The 19,011-nt window shown below is 33.6% G+C and overlaps 1 pseudogene; it reads right to left on the minus strand.

Moving 5' to 3' along the window:
- Positions 1-225: 225 nt before the first annotated feature.
- On the minus strand, positions 226-2,161 carry LOC112414653 (ATP-dependent RNA helicase DDX3X pseudogene; annotated as a pseudogene).
- Between the last annotated feature and the right edge of the window lie 16,850 nt (positions 2,162-19,011).

Raw genomic sequence — 19,011 nt, forward strand, 5'->3', positions numbered from 1 at the left:
GAAGTCTTCAAACTATCTTCTGAACAAGACCATTGATTTTTCCTTTCATCTCTTTTTGCGACATTGAGTTCCCTTTAAGAAAAAAAGAATCAGTGGAGTATCACAGTTGGTAATTTGTTACAAATTCTTGAGACTATAAAAGGTATAATCTGGCTAAATTACATGTGGCTTCCATATTAGCTTGTTTGGCAGGATGATCTACTACAAAGTAGACTAGTTGTCCCACTAGTCAATCCCCCAGTAGTTAAGATTTCCTCTATATCCATCGCTGTTATAAAAGCTTCCATAGCCACATCCACCAAACTCTCTCTAGCTGCTTCCATCACCTCTGCTGCTGCCAGTACAGCTGTTACTGAAGCTGGAATTGCTAAAAACACTACTATGTGAATAACATCTGGCACAAATCCTCCACAGAATCTACTACTCTTAGAATGTCCATGACAGCTACCCTTGTAATGATGTTGATATGACTTTTCAAACTAAGATGGCACTTCTTATTTAGCTTCCACAAGAAGATCCAACAAACCCTTGGTCATATTTATGTTCCTCTTGTTAAAGAACAAGGTGGCAAGGCCAAGGTTTCCTACACGTCCTGTGCAGTCAGTGCAATGTACATTTTCTCCAATACCATTTGACAAGTCAAAATTGACAATTTCTTTCCCATTTGAAATGTGAAGTCCTCTTGCTGCTCCTGCTCTAACCACTAGGATTGGACTTTTTCCTGAGAGGAACTGGTGAAGACTTCTTCATCATCTCTCCAAGATCATTCTCCATGGATACTGGTACAAGCATATCCTTCATGGTGTAAAAAGTCCTCCAGACTATCCGCACATTTTTGGTCTCCACAAACACTAAGGTCAATGAATTCTTTCCTGTTGCATTTAAAAGGTTAAGCAGAAATAACTGTTTGTCTTACTCTTTTGATATGAGGTTCTCAGAGGTAGAGCCAATATTCCTGCATCCAAAAAGATATATTCATCCAAGAAATCATGAGCAAGTATCTGTATTTCCTTAGGGAAAGCAGCACTAAACATATTATGATAAACTCTCTTTGGTGGCATACTATCTTGTTCAAGTATCCCATATATCTGAGTTTCAAATCCCATATCAATATAAGATCCACTTTATCCAACATCAAGTATTTGTGGAACTCTAATATTTTCTCTTTCCATCATGTCTACCAGGCCTCCAGGAGTAGCAACTAACATGTGCCATCCACATTCTAAGTATCAAATCTGCTAACCAATATCAGCATCACCATAAATGATGTAAGGACTATCTCCAGGCCAGTATGAAAATTTTCTGGTTTCCTTATAGATTGGTACTGCCAAATCTCTCTTGTTGATGCTAATACCAAAGAGATTAGATATTGGATATTACTCTTACCTTCTGTTTTTCTTCATGGCCCTCAAAGTCTCTCCTTGACCATCGGAATAAATCTGACTCAAGATCGGCAAAAGAATTTTTACAGATGCTGTTTGGGTACAAGACATCAAGTGTCTTTTCTCTTTCATAAAAATAATAGCACAAGGTTGCAGTGGAGCCAAGTGAGTATAACAAGTAAGCTTGATGTTTCCCATAATAGTTTCTCCCATCTTAACATCAATAAAACTTTCAATGTGTGGGAGACAGCTACTGGCTTTTGCCTCAATTGAAATGTCATATTTCTCAAAGTTAATCTCAGTGTTATCTTCAGAAAAAAGTGCCTGTTCCAAAGCAGTCACTTGGAAATGGTTTTGACCAAACATTTTTATCTATTTGTCACACCAATGACAGTTTCTACCATGTTCAAATTTTCCAAAGCCACACCTGTCACCATGGCAGCCAGTGTTGTTATAGTCACTCTCTTCATTATCATCAAACCTTCCCTTTAGTCACTTCCACCATCACTGAAGAAACTAGACTTTCCTCTTGAATCATTATGAGACTCAAAATACTACATGTATCCTTATCTTTACAAGAACTCCACTCTGAACTGTCTTTATCATTGACTTGTTTAGTAATTTCTTTGTTCCTTGAATGGAAAGGAATATAGCACCTTTTGCCGGCTGTCCTTCCTTGACTCTGATTATCTGGAGAATTAATGTTGCTGGTCCAGCCCAAGGGCATTTTCTACTGACACAGGATCCATCCGTGAAGAATACAGATAACTTGGAATCTCCCTCTGCTTCTGAGTGAGTATGTTTGATGAACAGTAAATGCCTCTCACTGGAGAACTGTTGTTCTCTAACACATATAGAATTTTGTTCCAAAAACTGAGGTCTCCAGATATATAACCATGTTTGAAAGAAATGTCTCTGAACAATTTACAATTCAAAAAAAAAGCTTTACGACATTATCACCCAATGATTATAAGTATGGCTAAGAAAAATATTTGATAAATGTGTATTTTAATGGTTTATATGTTTTCTAAATAAATTTTAAATTATTTAAAAACTACCTCTTCAGATGTGTAATTAATGCTTACAGAAATTAATACTTCTCTAATCAGACTATCATACCAGGTTAAATGTTATTGTATATATTTCAGCCAGAAAGATTGATTTTATAATTTGTTTTTTCCTTATTTATTCTATTCTGAGTTACAGTGTAACTTAATGGTCTATACTTTTCTCTGTGAAAAGGAGTTAAATTGTTTGGTACTAAGTAAATAACTGTGAATTCACTTAATGGTTTGCAAGTAGCACAATGTCACAATGTAATAGTGCAAAGTGAAAACTGTCATTTTAGAGATTGCTTTGAATTTCATTTTTGACAACAAATGAGTTTATATCAAATATTATGTGCAGTTAGAATCACTATAACTCTGTGGATTTGGGAGTATATTATACAAACAAACAAATTATTGGCTAATACTTCTTAACATATTCAAGGTTAAATGTTGACAAGTGCAATGCAAACTCTTCACCCTCCCATTTTAAATACTGTAAGTAAAATAGAAAATGTGTAAATGTAGCAGGTTAATAGATTTCCATAATTCTAATTCTATAAATAGAATTTTTCAGGTCTCAAGATGCATTGCAGATAATCCAATGTCCAATACAAAAGAAATTATTTTATTAGTGATCTTTCCTGGATTATGCACAGATGAATTGTAATCAATACTTCTTTGTGATTTTTGTTCCTTTGGAATTGATAAATTATAATACCATAAAATTTTCAGAATAACATGATTTTCAAGCTGTAAAATACTTACAAAAATACATATCCAACCCTTCATTACCTTATAGATAAAGAAATGGGGATGAAGATGTTAACTGACTTGCTGATGTCAAGCTTGCTATCTAGTGACAGATTTGAGAGAATAAGTCAAGATAGTTGATTCCTATGTCAATGAAGTCTTCTGTACGAGATACCACCCTTCCTTTTAAATTAACACTAAAGCATAATAAATGGATGTTTCACATAGATACTATTATTCCTTTAATGCAGACTTCTCTGCTTTACAGCGATCATGCCTTCTGGATTAACTGGAAAAATAACTATCAGATTTCTTCTTTTTATTCTGAGGAAACAGTTTTCCCAAACTCCATCTGATGTGAAATTTTCTACCTCTACCAAAATCCAATGAATAACAACATGAATTTCTTCTCTTTCCCAGGTATTCAGAAATTTCCCAGAAATAATTACAACAAAAGGCTCCAGGAGAATATAAGACATATGCTGAGAAATTTTGTGTTTGATAGGAATTTAAGCATTCATGGTAAAGAATGTTTAAGTCTGGGAATTATATACACTATTTCAACATACAGATTTCCTCTGAGGAAGTAGAACTGGAGGGGACAAGGAAGATCAAGTTTTAGTTCTATACATGAAGCTATTTCTGTCCTTCCTTCTTTTTCTCCCTCTCACCCAACCTCCTGCTTTCTTTCTCTTCCTTCTTTTCTTTTTCTCTAGTTTTAAAATTATAATCTGTATGGTGTTAGAGAATGTCTTAATTTCATGTGGGCATAAAAATAAACTCAAAATGGAGTAAAGACCTAAATGTAAGACTGGATACTATAAAACTCTTAGAGGAAAACATAGGCAGAACACTCTCTAACATAAATCACAGCAAGATCTGTTTTTATCCACCTCTGAGAGTAATGAAAATGAAATAAATAAACAAATGGGACCTAATTAAACTTAAAAACTTTTCAATAACAATGGAAACCATGGAAATAAAACTCACAAAATGGTACAAAATATTTGCAAATGAAGCGACCAACAAGGGATTAATCTCCAAAATATACAAATAGCTCATGCAGCTCAATATCAAATAAACAAACAACCCAATCAAAAAATGGGTGGAAGATCTAAAAAATCATTTATCCAAAGACATACAGATGGCCAAGAGGCACATGAAAAGATGCTCAATATCACTAATTATTAGAGATATGCAAATCAAAACTACAATGTGGTATCATCTCACACTGGTCAGAATGGCCATCATCAAAAACTCTACAAGCAATAAATGCTGGACAGGGTGTGGAGAAAAGGCAACCTTCCTACACTTTTGGTGGGAATATAAATTGATACAGCCACTATGGAGAACAGTATGGAGTTTCCTTAAAAAAACTGAAAATAGAGCTACCATATGATCCAACAATCCCACTCCTAGGCATATATCTGGAGAAAACCATAATTTGAAAGGATACATGCTCCCGAATATTCATTGTAGCACTATTTACAATAGCCAGGACATCAAACTACTTAAATGTCCATCGATGGAAGAATAGATAAAGAAGATGTGGTACATATATACAATGGAATATTACTCAGCCATAAAAAAGAATGAAATAATGCCATTTGCAGCATACATGGATGGACCTAGAGATTGTCATACTGAGTGAAGTAAGTCAGACAGACAAAGACAAATATCATATGATATTGCTTATATATGGAATCTTAAAAAATGATACAAATTAACCTATTTACAAGACAGAAATAGAATCACAGATGTAGGACAGAGTTTGGTTTCCCCTTGGTAACCAAACTTATGTTTACCAAGAGGAAAAGTGGGGGGAGAAATAAGCTGGGAGGTTGGGATTGACATATACAAACTACTATATATAAAACAGATAACTAATAAGAACCTACTGTATAGCACAGGGAGCTCTATTCAAAACTCTGTAATGACCCACATGGGAATAGAATCTAAAGAAACAGTGGCTATATGTATATGTATAACTGATTCACTTTGCTGTACAGCAGAAACTAACACAACATTGTAAACCAACTATACTTCAATAACAATTAATTTAAAGAATGAAGTGAAGTAAATATGGTGGTACATGCTAGAGAGACTATTTTTGGATTTTATATATGTTTCAATATAGCATGATTAAAAATAAATAATCAAAATATTTGAATAAGAAAAATGTGCCCTAATTGGTAACTAAAGAAATTGGTAGATTAACAAACTACATTTATGTAATTTTAGGAGAGAAGCTCAAATGAGATAACCTTCGATATATACTTTAACTTAAGTTTACATTCTGAACCCTAAGCCCCCAAGTGATATATCAAAACATTCATCTTTATGGTTATTTGAATGGGTAGCAAATATTCCCAAAGCTGTATAGTTTGGGATTTATTTGAGAGAGATTAGTGTTCCCTTGGTCTCTTGAATTGGCTAGTTCGTTCTCCTAAACTGAGGAAGATGAAATGTATTTATAGGTCCTCAAGCTTTTATTATTTAAATTATAAATATTCCCCAAACAAGCTAAGCTATTCCCCATACTAGCTGTAAAAAAATTAGCAGAGGCAATATATGTCTACAAATACTTGAGTTTCTAATCTAGTGGATAATTAGGTAACTTGTCCCCATATTATCACTGAGGTGGAGGTGGATCAGTGAGGAAGTCTTGTAAAAATCTGCATATTGATGAACTGTTAAAAATATTTTCTTCACAGCCCCAGGATTGAAAGCTATGCCACTAGATCCATAATTTTTAATAATAATTTTTCAATCCCTTTAATTTTTCCTTCCCACAGATAAATAAAAGGAAACAATCTGATTTCCTAGTTAATGACTTTGCAGAGTTACTTAGAGTATTATTATGATGATTATTATGATGATTATTATATTAACATTATTAAGATATAACATTCATCTATGCTGAAGAACTCTTCAACATAAGTGATTCCAGGAAGTATCTTACCCAGGACACAGTCACATCCATCAGTTGACTCCCACTCTGAGCTATAATATTCAGTTAGTTTCATTGAGTTTAGTTGTTAAAAACAATAAAGTGTAGGGTTTTAAGTTTTCTCTTCATTTCTATATCTCCTTGTTCTTCTTTTCATTTTTTTCAAGTTCTATCTCCTTTGACTACCACTAACTGTTTGATTGATTAAGAAAGGATCAAGCATTTATAGAGCCTCAACTGGGTGCTACACAATATGTCAATGGCTTTTCCAAACATCTCATTTTTTTTCACCTTTACAGCAGTTCTATGGACTGCATAATCATCCAGCATTTAAAATGAGGAATTTGAAATTTAGAGAAATAAAGAGTGGTGGTCAAAGTAAAACACAATAAATCCTAGATGAGGGTTTAGCTCCAGACTTTCTGACTATAAGTCTATTACATCATAGACACCTCCTTTAACTTGGGTGCCTTGTTAATCTTTTCATTTATTTCTATATTTCTATACAGTGAGGTAATCGGCTGTCACATTGTTTGGTCTTTAATTCCTTCCTTCCTTCCTTCCTTCCTTCCTTCCTTTCTTCCTTCCCTCTCTCCTTCCTTTCTTCCTCTTTCTTTCTTTTTGCACCAGTAGTGATGTGATAATAAATTTGTCTTTAAAATAAAAATCTTTGACATGTGAGCTCTAGTGACCATTTAGTGTCTTTATAATAGATTCTTATAGCATGTACACCACAAAATCCCTATTCTTGATGAGAAAATAAAATTTAAGGATTATTTCTACTACCTTTTTGTGATTTTTCTGTCTTCTGAGCATTTAACAGAAGTGTATTGACTGAATCACATAAACTGTCTACACAGTGGAGTCAGTATTAATATTCAATTTATTATACAGTTAGTGAATTCACAATTTTAACATATTAATAACTTGTCTGATGTCAGCCAGAAAGTCTGAATGCCAGTTGTAAACTTATTAAGAATTAAAATTATTTTCTAACCTTTCCGTTAAGCACTCACTTTCATTTAATATTAATAAACAATAGTTTTAGATTCTCAGTATTCATGAATTATATGCTAGTCTGAAAAAGACCATACTATTAAGACAATTTACTGAAGTTTATGTAGGTTATATACTGTATAAGTCCATTAGGTGATATAACAAAATACCACAGACTAGGTAGCTTCTACAAAATAAATATTTATTTCTCACAATTATGTAGGCTGGAAGTCTGAGATCTGGGGGGCAGCATGTCAAGTGAGACTTTTCTTGTGTCCTCACATGGTGGAAATGTCCCAGGATCTCTTCACAACCTCTTTTATAAGGCTCCAATTCCATTCACCAGAGTTCCATAATCATGACTTAAGCACCTCCCAAAGGGTCTAATACCATCACCTTTGGGGGTTAAGACTTCAACAGATGAATTTTTGTGGCATATAAACATTCAGACCATAGCATCTATTTATACTTAAGACAGCTAGAAGTTCGGTGATTTAAATTCTCATTTGTCTTATGCTTGGTTGCCTATAGGAAAGTCGTTCTACTTCTTTGATTTTCTTTCCAGTATCTTAATCTAGTATACTACAATAATTTTTTTATGGCAAGATTATTATGAGATCAGTTAGATTATATAAGTAACAGAATTTCAGCCATATAGAAAGAATGTATTCTTCTACAGCAAGATCTTTAACGATTTGTGCTTCCTTTTTTAGCTCTAAAATTGAATCAGTTAATATTAAAAGTCTTTGTAATTGTCCATTAGTAAATCATAAACACCTAGAAAATAAATAAATTTTGTCTGTCTTACTTGTGTTGAATCCCCTTCTAGTAGATTTCTGGCACACAGTAAAATTTCAATGAACATTTACTAAATAAATAATAATTGTGAGGTTTTCAGTTCTGAATGTAAGAAATGTAGAAGCCACCACTTTGTCCCAGCACAAGTAAAAGCTGAAAGACTTAAAAATCTTCTTCAATTATTCTAGAATCCCCAAGAGAGGTGAGGAAAGAAGGCAAATCGCTGCTCCCAAAAGAGATCAGATGGACAAAAAATACAGAGAATAACAACTTCACTAAAGCAGAGACATGAGCAGAAACTGCCATGGGAGCCAGTGCCTAAGTAGGAAAACAAGAACTGCAATTGCCAAATTGCTGGAGGTTCAGTGCAGACAATTGTGAGAGTTAAAACTCCATGGGAAATGAGTCCTGGTGTGGGGAGCACAATGTGATATTTACCTCCAGGAGCTCAACCAGTTTCCCACTGTAAATATCAGAGGAAAATCCCCTCCTACAAAAGGCAGAGGCTGGGGAAAAGGAATCATTTTGAAATACACCAGAACACTCTGTTCTTAGCAAAGCCTGCCCTCAGCAGAAACTAGTTCAGTGGAGCCTAACCTGCTGGCATGTTATCACATCCTAACTCACTGGGAGACGGGGAGGAAAAAAACAAACAAAAAAACAAAAAAACAAGACCACTGTAGCCAACCTCTCCCACCTAAGGGAAGTAGAAAAAAATTTAAACACTTGTGAATATCACAGTCCAGAGGCAGGCATAGGCTCACTAAAATACTGAGACTTAATCACAGGACTAAAAATGTTTCCCCTGAGACCTCAACACCACATTAGTGAAGGTCAATTTACAGCAGTTCCTTTATCCAGTCCATGCTGTCTGGCTATCAAGAAAAATTATATGGTATACCAAAAGGTGAAAAACACAACTTGAAGGGGCAGAGCAAGTCAGAACCAGACATGGCAAGGATGTTGGAGTTATGAGAAGGAGAATTTAAGACAACTATGATTAATATGCTAAGGGCTCTCATGGATAAAATAGACATCATACAAGAACAGATGGGCAAGGTAAACAGAGAGATGGAAATCCTAAGAGTGAACCGAAAAGAAACGTTAGAAATAAAACTCAATATAACAGAAATGAGAAAGGCCTTTGATGAGCTTACTAGTAGCCTGGTCATGCTTGAGGAAAGAATCTCTGAGCTCAGGGTATCTCAATAGAAACCCCCCAAACTGGAAAGCAAAGAGAATAAAGACTTTAAAAATAGAACAGAATATTCAAGTACTGTGGGACAATAATAAAACGTATAACATATGCATGATGGAAATGTCAGGACAGAAAAAGAGAGGAAGAATAGATATTTAAAAGAATAATGACCAATAATTTCTGTAATATAATGCCAAATACTAAACCATAGATTCAGAAAGTTCTGAGAACATCAAGCATGACAAATACCAAGAAAACCTACATGTAGGCATGCAATTTACAAATCATAAACAATCAAGATAATGACTCAAAGACCTTAACAGACATCTCACCTAAGAAGATATAGAGATTTCAAATAAACATATGAAAAGATGCTCCACATCATACGTCATCAGGGAAATGTAAATTAAACAACACTTATTAAAAAGGCTAAAATCTGGAACACTGACAACAACAAATGCTGGGGGGAATGTGGAGAAACAGGAACTCATTGCTCATGGGAATGCAAAATGGTATAGCCACTTTGGAAGAGAGTTTGACAGTTTCTTACAAAAGTAAACATGCTCTTATTTATGATTATATGATTCAGCAATTGTGTTCTTTGGTATTTACCCAAAGGATTTGAAAACTTATGTCCACATAAAACCTGCATATGGATGTTTACAACAGCTTTATTCACAATTGCCAAAACTTAGAAACAACCAAGATGTCCTTCAGTGGTGAATGTATAAATAAATTGTGGTACATATAGACAAAGGAATATTATTCAGTGCTAAAAAGGAATGAGCTATCAAACCATGAAAAGTCAAGGAGGAACCTTAAATATGTATTACTGATCTAAAGAAGCCAATCTAAAAATACTACATATTATATGACATTCTGTAAAAGCAAAATTATGAAGCCAGAAAAAGATCGGTGCTTGTCAAGAGTGGGGGGCAGGGGGTGATAAGGGATGAACAGGCTGAGCACAGATCATATTTAAGGCAGTGAAAATACACTGTATGAGGTTAGAATGATGAATACATGTCACCGTATATTGGTCCAAACCCATAGAATGTACATCAAGAGTGAACACTAATGTAAACTATGGACTTTGGGTAATTATGGTGTGTTAAGGTAAGTGTCAATTGTAATAAATGCACCACTCTGGTGGGGGAGGCTAGTAATAGAGGGAGACTATACATGTGAAATCTCTGCCTTTTCCTCTCAATTTTGCTGTGAATCTAAAATTGATTTTTAAAAGTCCTTTAAAATAATAATAATAATTCTGAAGCATATGAATTTCTTTCTGTATCCTATAGCCAACACAAAATAGGAAACAACATTCTCACAAATTTAAAAATGAATATAATGCTGTAAAAGTTAAAAAGGTAGAAGTAAATTTATTATGCTTTCATATTAAAGCAATTGAAAATCAATTGTAAATAAATTCACTTTAGTAAAATATGTAGATATGGATTTAAATACATATTCCAAAATTATAATTTTATACATTTGTAATTATCTCCATTTTAAAACATCTGAAGAGGTTGACATATATTGATGTTAAAAACAGAAAGTTTTAGACATAAGTCTTAAGCTGTGACTATATGTCCAAAATCCTGCTTCCTACTGTCCGCAGGAAACTGTGTCCTGCCCACCATGTTGCACTGCATCCAGTAAAGCTGCTTTAGCTCAAATGTTTAGCCCAAAATATAACCAGCTTTCTCAGCTCCCAGCTCAAAGATAAACAATGCCCTCTCTACTGAAGTAAACTTCTATATCCCTAAGTTTAAATTTTTACTGGATATGATGCTGAGAATTGAGTTATGGGAAAACTTTTACCTAAGCATTTTATTTATGAACAGGGTTTTACCTGAGATATCATTCACTGGTTTTTCCCTATATATCTGAACTGTAAACACGATAACCTCTAAGTCAATACACCATATATCTCAATAGAATAGAATTTAATAAAGAATGAGTGTTTTTTGGCTTCTGATACAAGAATAAAAAAAATAATTATGGTGAGATTTTGCCTGTAAGATGGCCTTTAGAATGGAGGCTTTGAGAATGTGTTATTGTTTTTTAGAGTAGCATTGTTATTATAAAAATAACAAAATGTTAAGTAGTGAGAGAAACAGAATTGGCATGATTTAAATTACAATATTTTTTGTGAGACTCCAGATTAATATACTCTGATTACATGTGGCATTTCATTAAATTATTTCATTTCAATACCCGCATTCTATAAATAGCATTAATATAGCACTTTCATTCAGATCACCAAAGATTTACTGAGTGACATTTGAGAACTGTGATCATGTGAAAAACACTAAAGATTTTAAAATGAATGCCATGTTATCTCTTTTTATTTATTTTTTTAGTAATAGTACAACCTATAGGGGAAGACATAAGAATAAAATTATCATTTAATTGCAGTGTGTAAAGTACTATACCATATGAATGTAGATTCTCAGTGGCAGATAAACTGATCAAAGCAGCATGTATAGAAAAAAAAAACATGGATACGGCATATCAGCAAAACTATTATCTAGTCCAGGGTTTTTTTGTTTTTTTTTATTTTCTTAATGTGAAATCTTGAGAAAATAGTTTCACAGTTGATCAAGTTTCTTTAATCATTAAATGATTGACCATTACTTAAAACAGCTAATATTTCTTGTGAAGCTTCACTTTATATAAAAACCTACTCCAGATGTTCCTATGAATACGAAGATCTTACTGAGTAAGAAATGAAGCCTTAGAGGTAGTACATAAAGAGAGCCTAACATCAAAGAATCATATCATTGTGTTCTACCCCCTGCTAGTTAATGCATTTGGCAACAAATCACGTTTTTCTAAGATCCCAGAGGAAAAAAAATGTGTAATTGTCTGAAACATGATGGAAAAATGGAAAAGACAGCACATGCATTCAGCTACCTACATGAGGAAGATAACATTTTCTATTTTTTTTAATTGCATTTATACTAGTTTCTGTTAAGGTAGCAACTAACAATAAAGATAAAATACAAAAGACATTTCAAAGTGTGATTTCCCAATACAAAATCAGATGACCCTGGGTAACTCTGATACTTCTATTTCTGCTTTTGATCTAGGTGAGGATGTTATAACATGGGGTGGGGGCTGATGAGAGTAAAGGTGTTAAAGTACTTCCATTGAAGTAAGTGAGATTGCAGAGTGAAATTGTACAGCTTTCCCCACCATAAATGAATTCTAGTTCATTGAAAGGATATAGACATGCTTATGCTGACAGAACTATTCAGTATATTCTTGCAAAATTTGTCTCTAATAATAAATTAAAATATACTTTCCCCTAAATGGATATCCCTTCCTCCTAAATTAAAGTTTAAATGATTTTTGTTGCAAACTGATTTTTCTTTTGCATTTACTTGCAAACATGGGGGAGAGGGAATGAATGCAATGTTAGATATGCTCATAAACACATTCAGTTCATGTAAAAGGAAATTTTTATCTTTCCTGAGGTTATTAATCAAAAATTAGTTCCCAAAGTAGCTAACCTTGTGTCAACAAGATAGATGAATATTAGACTACACACAGAAAGTGAGATGTGCAGAATACATAAGTGCCATACATTCTACAAATTTCTGCACAAATATATTCTCCTCTAAAAGGTGATTTTTGTGAGTTTTTGTTCTCTAGTGATATTACTAGAAATTATTAGGACATACAATAAGGGGTAAAAGATGTTAAGACAAAGAGTTTAGAAAACACTTTTTACTACTTATCAATCAGGGAAGATACTGACTGCCTGTTGTTTAAGAAAGTTAGTCCTGGGGATATATAAACCATTATACCTTGAAAAAAGTGATATCTAAAATGTGCTGTTACCCCCATAGGTAGCTATATTTTCCATCTGGGTGAATTGAGCTGTGCAAATTAGCATGTGATCACAAACCAAGACCAAAATAAATCCAAGTCATGAGAGAAAGATATCAAACAGGAAGGATGAGAGAAAAGTAAAGAAGAACCCCTGTCTCTTTTTCCAATTGCGTTCCTACTAGGTTTTCAAAGGAATCTGTGTTGTGTGAGAAAGATTTTGATTTTCAGATCCACAGACAGATTTTCTTATATATATTGGACACAGAGGGAGATAGAAAAATACATGGCCTCAAGGTGGAATGAGTAAGTCAATAGTATCTGAAAAGATTCAATGAATTGGAAAGAATTGTGTATTCTTAAGCCATCTACAAGCTTGACTAAATTAAGTGTATCTAAAGGGAAATCACAGTTCTTTCTATTTTGGAAAGAAATTGTTTTATGTTTAATAAAATCAAAAATATTTAATTGTATTTTATTTTAAACCAAACTGAATGTTAAATTCCTTATAATTGTATTTTTGATTACCTATTACAGGTCATTGTTCTACACTTACCCTAAATGTGTGTAAATCACACAAACGCACACATACATAGGGTTTGAGTATAGATGAAAACACATATGCACCAAGAAGGTATAGACATGTTTATTAATCACATAATAAGACTTTCTAGGGAGAGCAGGGTTGACTCCCAAGCAGGTCCAAAAATGGTTTGAAAAAGCAGGAAAGGAAGACTGGCTTGGGTTCCTGCAGCATGCGTCTGATATTGTGGGGAAGGTTTCCTATGTGACCACTGGGTTTCTGTGGTTTGAACTTCCCATGAGGGCTAACGGAGGTAGCATTCCACCTTTCTTACAAACCTGCCCAGATCAGTTCTGTTTTATGGCCTGAGTGTGGTCTAATTCTGTAAAATCTTTCATGTATGCTTGAGAAGATGTGTTTTCTGTTGTTGCTGAATGTAGAATTCTGTAAAGTTAATTTGATCAAGTTCATTGATAGATCTGTTCAGGTCAACTCTGTCCTTCCTGATTTTCTACCTGCTTAATCTATCAATTTATAACAGAGAGGTTTCAAATTCTCCAACTTTTTATTTGATTCTATTTTTATATTTTCTTTTTGTGTGTTACTTATCCTTCTGTTTTTCTCAAAACTATTTTAATGGTTGTCCTAGAATTTACAATATGTGTGTTTAAATAATGTATGTGCACCATCAAATTTCGCTATAACTTTCTGTGTGGTGCGGTTTCTGTCAGTAGCTCGGCTGAGTTGGGCTAGAGAGAAATGAGCTGTTGGATGTCAGAGAAGCCAACACAAGCAATAAGCCAACAAATGAAAGAGTTTAGTCTTTAATCATTTACCGCAGTGGCAATAAGCAAGAGGCTAGAACTAAGTAACCCAACTCTGTGTTTCATTTTCCCCGGTGGAACAGCGCACCAGTCAAGGGACAGATGGAACAGCGCAAATGTACGGGTTTGCTGGCTGCTGACATCCTGAAGAGAAGGATCTGGCACTTTTAAGGATCCTAAGTTCAGGGAGGGCTGGAGAGAGTGGACAGGAGTGGAAAAGTACTAGGTACCGAGGCATAATGGGGAAAAGTGTCTTCATGGTTTCCTACCCCGTTTTATGTCCCCTTAAGGAGGCATCATCAGAGGAGACTGAAGAGGACTTCTGCCCAAGGCCTCAGATGAATAGACCTCAGAATGAAGGCACAGAGGCTGTGGCTGCATATGTGTGAAGAGCTTACTGTCCAGGGACTTCAGACCTTGATGCAACTCTCTTCAGAGACTGCAGTGCAGCTTTGGCCTGTAAGACATGACAGGTAAAGCCTTTATAATTGCCTATAGTCAGGCCTGAAAAAACACACATTGGTTTTTAACCAGGAGCCAACCTCTTCAATTACCTTTAAGAATTTATCCTCAATTCCTCCTTTCCATACCTTGTGACACTGCTGTCATGTATATCAATTGTCCATAGGTTATATATCCCTGATACATAATTACAAAATTGCTTTAAACAAGCAGTTGTCTTTCATATCAACAAAGAACAAGAAACAAATGCTTTATTTTGTTTTCATTTATACCTTTGGCAACTCTCTTCTTTATGTAGTTCCAAGTTTCTGACCTATATCTTCTTTTTATTTGTTTCCTGCTTGAAGAACTTCTTTTAATGTTTCTTGCAGAGCAAAGCTGCTAGAAATGACTTCTTTCATCATTTTTTCTGAGTCTTTATTTCTTCTTCACCTTTGAAGGATAATTTCACAGGATATAGATTGGATATAGATTTCTAGGTGTTGGGTTTTTTTTTTTTCTTTTTTTCCTTTTAATGCTTCAAACGTTTCAACCCACACTCTTTTTTTTTGGCATGGTTTTTGATGAGAAGCCTGCTGAAATTCTTACTCTTATTTTTGTCTAAATGAGTGTCCTTTTTTTCTTTCTTTCCTCCTTCAATATTATCTCCTCTTTTTTTCCCCTGCAGTTTGAATATGATATGCCTAGTTGTGAGGTTATTTTTTTCTTTTTACTTTTTATTAAATTTTCTTGATGTACTCTCAATATTCTTGAATTTATGGCTTAGTGCCTGTCATTAATTTAGTAATTACTTATTTACTAATTTACTAACTGGTCATATTACTTAAAATGTTTCTTCTCCATTTTCTTTTTTTTCTTTTCTGATATTCCAATTGTGTGTAAGTTTTACTTTTAAATTATTATGATTATCCTACAGTTCGTGGATGTTCTGTTCATTTTCTTTCCTTATTTTTATTTTATTTTAATTTTTAATTCATATTTCTCTTTGTATTTCAGTTTGGAAAATTTCTATTAACCTATCTTCAAGTTCACTGATTCTTTCCTCACCTATGTAGAGTCTATTAATGAACCTATGCAAAGCATTTTTCAGTTCTGTTACTGTATTTCTAATGTTCCCATTGATACTTTCTTAGCATTTTCATCTGTTACATTATTGACATAATCTGTCATGTTGTTTATTTTTTCCTTTTGAGTTCTAACCTTAATAATTTTAATTCTCTCATCTGATAATTCCCACATGTGTCATATCTGAGTCTGGTTCTGGTAGTTACTTTACTTTTTCAGAAGTTTTTTTCTTTCCTTTTAGCATGCTTTGTTTGTTTGTTTTTTTTTTTTTCCATTGAAGCTGACATTATGTAAAGTAATAGGGATTTAAATACACAGACCTTCAGCATGAGGATTTATACTAATCTGGCTAAGAGTAGGGATGTTAGTGTACATTGTAGGCATAAGTACAAAATATATCATATTTCTTTAATGTCCTTATGTTTGTCTCCTTGTGCTTTAAAGCTTTCCTTTGTACAGACCCTTAGAGGGAAAATATGTTTCAGATTTCTCATAAGTAGTGATAAACAAGTATTGGAACACAACTATGATGAAAATTATGGCCTACATTTAAAGGAAAGATCTACCTGAACCTTGAAGAAAGTGCTATAGCTTAATCCTAGCATTAAATTTTCTAAGAAAAAAAAAAAAAACTTACTTAAAATGTGCATTTATTACTTTGATGATCTGTGTTTATCTCTTAATATCATTTATTTATTATGCATCTTTTTTTTCATTTTCATAGAGATGCAACATGGAGGTACATTGTTTAGGAGTAATGTTGTACTTATTTGAGGCTTCATTATTTCAAAGGAATCAATGAAATTTATAGTTGGAAAGGGGAAAAGGAGGAAAAAGAGAATAAAAATCAATACTGATATGAATAGATAAATCAAAGGGAAGAAGTAATTATATATTTCTATTCAGAAAAATGCAAAATATTTTAGCAATAGGCTCTCCCTTTACTCAAGGGTAAAATTTGATTTTCATCCATATTTCACAGAACAAATAACTCTCATTCAAAATAAAATTTAGAGTTTTATAACCTGCCTTATGGTGAAGAGTATATATAAGAAAATCCTTAAAATATAAAGAAATTATTTCACCAAAATAGTTTTGGGGAGTTATATACATAACAGACCAAGGATGAATTTACTATTTGAGTCACATAATCATCACTGTCAGATCCCATGGAGCAGCACACTGACAAACTGCAAGCATAAACCACCTGATATTTTTTCTTTGTGTTCAGGGTTGGAGAGGTTAGTAATGTATTTCCAATATAACCTTCTTATTCCCTCTGTCTTCTCACTGACTTAAATGCCATCAAAGGAAACTAGCTTACTTTCAGCAGTCTCTGATCTTGTGAGGATTCTAGGTACCATAAGAAATTATTATGAAATAGGTTTATTTCTTCCCCAGTGACTGAACTTTCTGGAAGTGCAACCCAATTAGGCCTGAGTAATGTCTCCCAGAAAAGATTGGGTTCTATAGAAGAGATTAATAGAGATTAATAGAGGTACCATTCTGAAAATGGAAACAAACTATATGTCCTTGTAACCTCCATGACTGCTTTTTAAATCTTTATTTTCTGTAACTTTTAAGTTTATTTACAAGTTTATTGATATAGGATTTACATATTAAAATAATCACGCTTTTTAGGTATATGATTTGGTGACTTTTGGAAAATATATGAAAAACCTGGCACCCACTAACTTGACTTCCATCCTTACTGCTTTGCCTTTTCAAGACTTTCACATAAATAGGATCAGATAGCATGACATTCCCATTTCCCATTCTTCAATCACTCAAATTTCTGAGATCCATCTATTTTCTTTTTTGGGAAGGATGGGCAGGGTAGGGTGTTGTACCAGCAGGTCATGCAAAATAATATTCCTTTTTATTGATGTTCAACCATATGTTGAGTCATATGTTCAATATCCCAGTTTTTAGGTATTAGTGAATATATACAAGCACAATATATATATATATATATATATATATATATATATATACATTTCTGTTGTGGAGCGGGTCACATCAAAAGTTGATGTGATTTTAGAAGCAACTGTCAAACCATTAGGCAAAGAGGCTGTGCTAATTTGAATTTCCATTGACAATATATGGACAATTCAATTGCTTTACCCCCTATCAGCTATTGGTACTGTCAAGGTTGTTATTATTCCATCCATCTATCAATCCATATCTATCTAAATATCTATCATCTATCTATGTATCTACCTATCATCTATATATCTAACATTTATCATCTTCATATTGTCCATACTGGAATATTTGTAGTGATATTTCATAATTTGAATTTGCCTTTCTCTAAAAGCTGAAGACATTGAGTATACTGTCATGTGCCTATTTATAATCCTTATCTTTACATGAGTTGTTTGTCTTCTTACTACTGAGTTGTAAGAATCCTTTAACAGATATGTGCTTTGCAAATGCTTTCACTCATCCTGTAAGATGTCTTGGAGATAAGCAATTTATCTAAAAATATAATTAAGAATAAGGATGGTAAAGATGATCCAAGATCTCAGAAAAAGAATGGACGCACAGATCGAGAAGATACAAGAAAAATTTAACAAAGACCTAGAAGAACTAAAGAACAAACAACAGAGATGAACAAGACAATAACTGAAATGAAAAATACTCTAGAAGGAATCAATAGCATAATAACTGAGGTAGGAGAAGGGATAAGTGACTTGGAAGACAGAATGGTGGAAATCTCTGCCATGGAACAAAATAAAATAAAAAAGAATGAAAAGAAATGAAAACAGTCTTGGAGACCTCTGGGACAACATTAAATTACCAACAGTCAAATTATAAGGGTCCTGGAAGAAGAAGAAAAAGAGAAAGGGTCTGAGAAAATATTTGAAGAGATTATAGTTGAAAACTTCCCTAACATGAGAAAGGAAATAATCACCCAAGTCCAAGAAGTGCAGAGAATCCCATACAGAATAAACCAAAGGAGAGAGATGTCAAGACACATATTAATCAAGCTAACAAAAATTAAATACAAAGAAAAATTATTAAAAACAACAAATAACGTACAAGGGAATCCCCATAAAGTTATCAGCTGATTTTTCAGCAGAAAATCTGCAAGCCAGAAGTGAGTAGCAGGATATATTTAAAGTGATGAAAGGGAAAAACCTACAATCAAGAATAGTCTGCCCAGAAAGGTTCTCA

This window comes from Neophocaena asiaeorientalis, unplaced genomic scaffold (assembly GCF_003031525.2).
Source record: "Neophocaena asiaeorientalis asiaeorientalis breed wild unplaced genomic scaffold, Neophocaena_asiaeorientalis_V1.1 scaffold127, whole genome shotgun sequence".
NCBI lineage: Eukaryota > Metazoa > Chordata > Mammalia > Artiodactyla > Phocoenidae > Neophocaena > Neophocaena asiaeorientalis.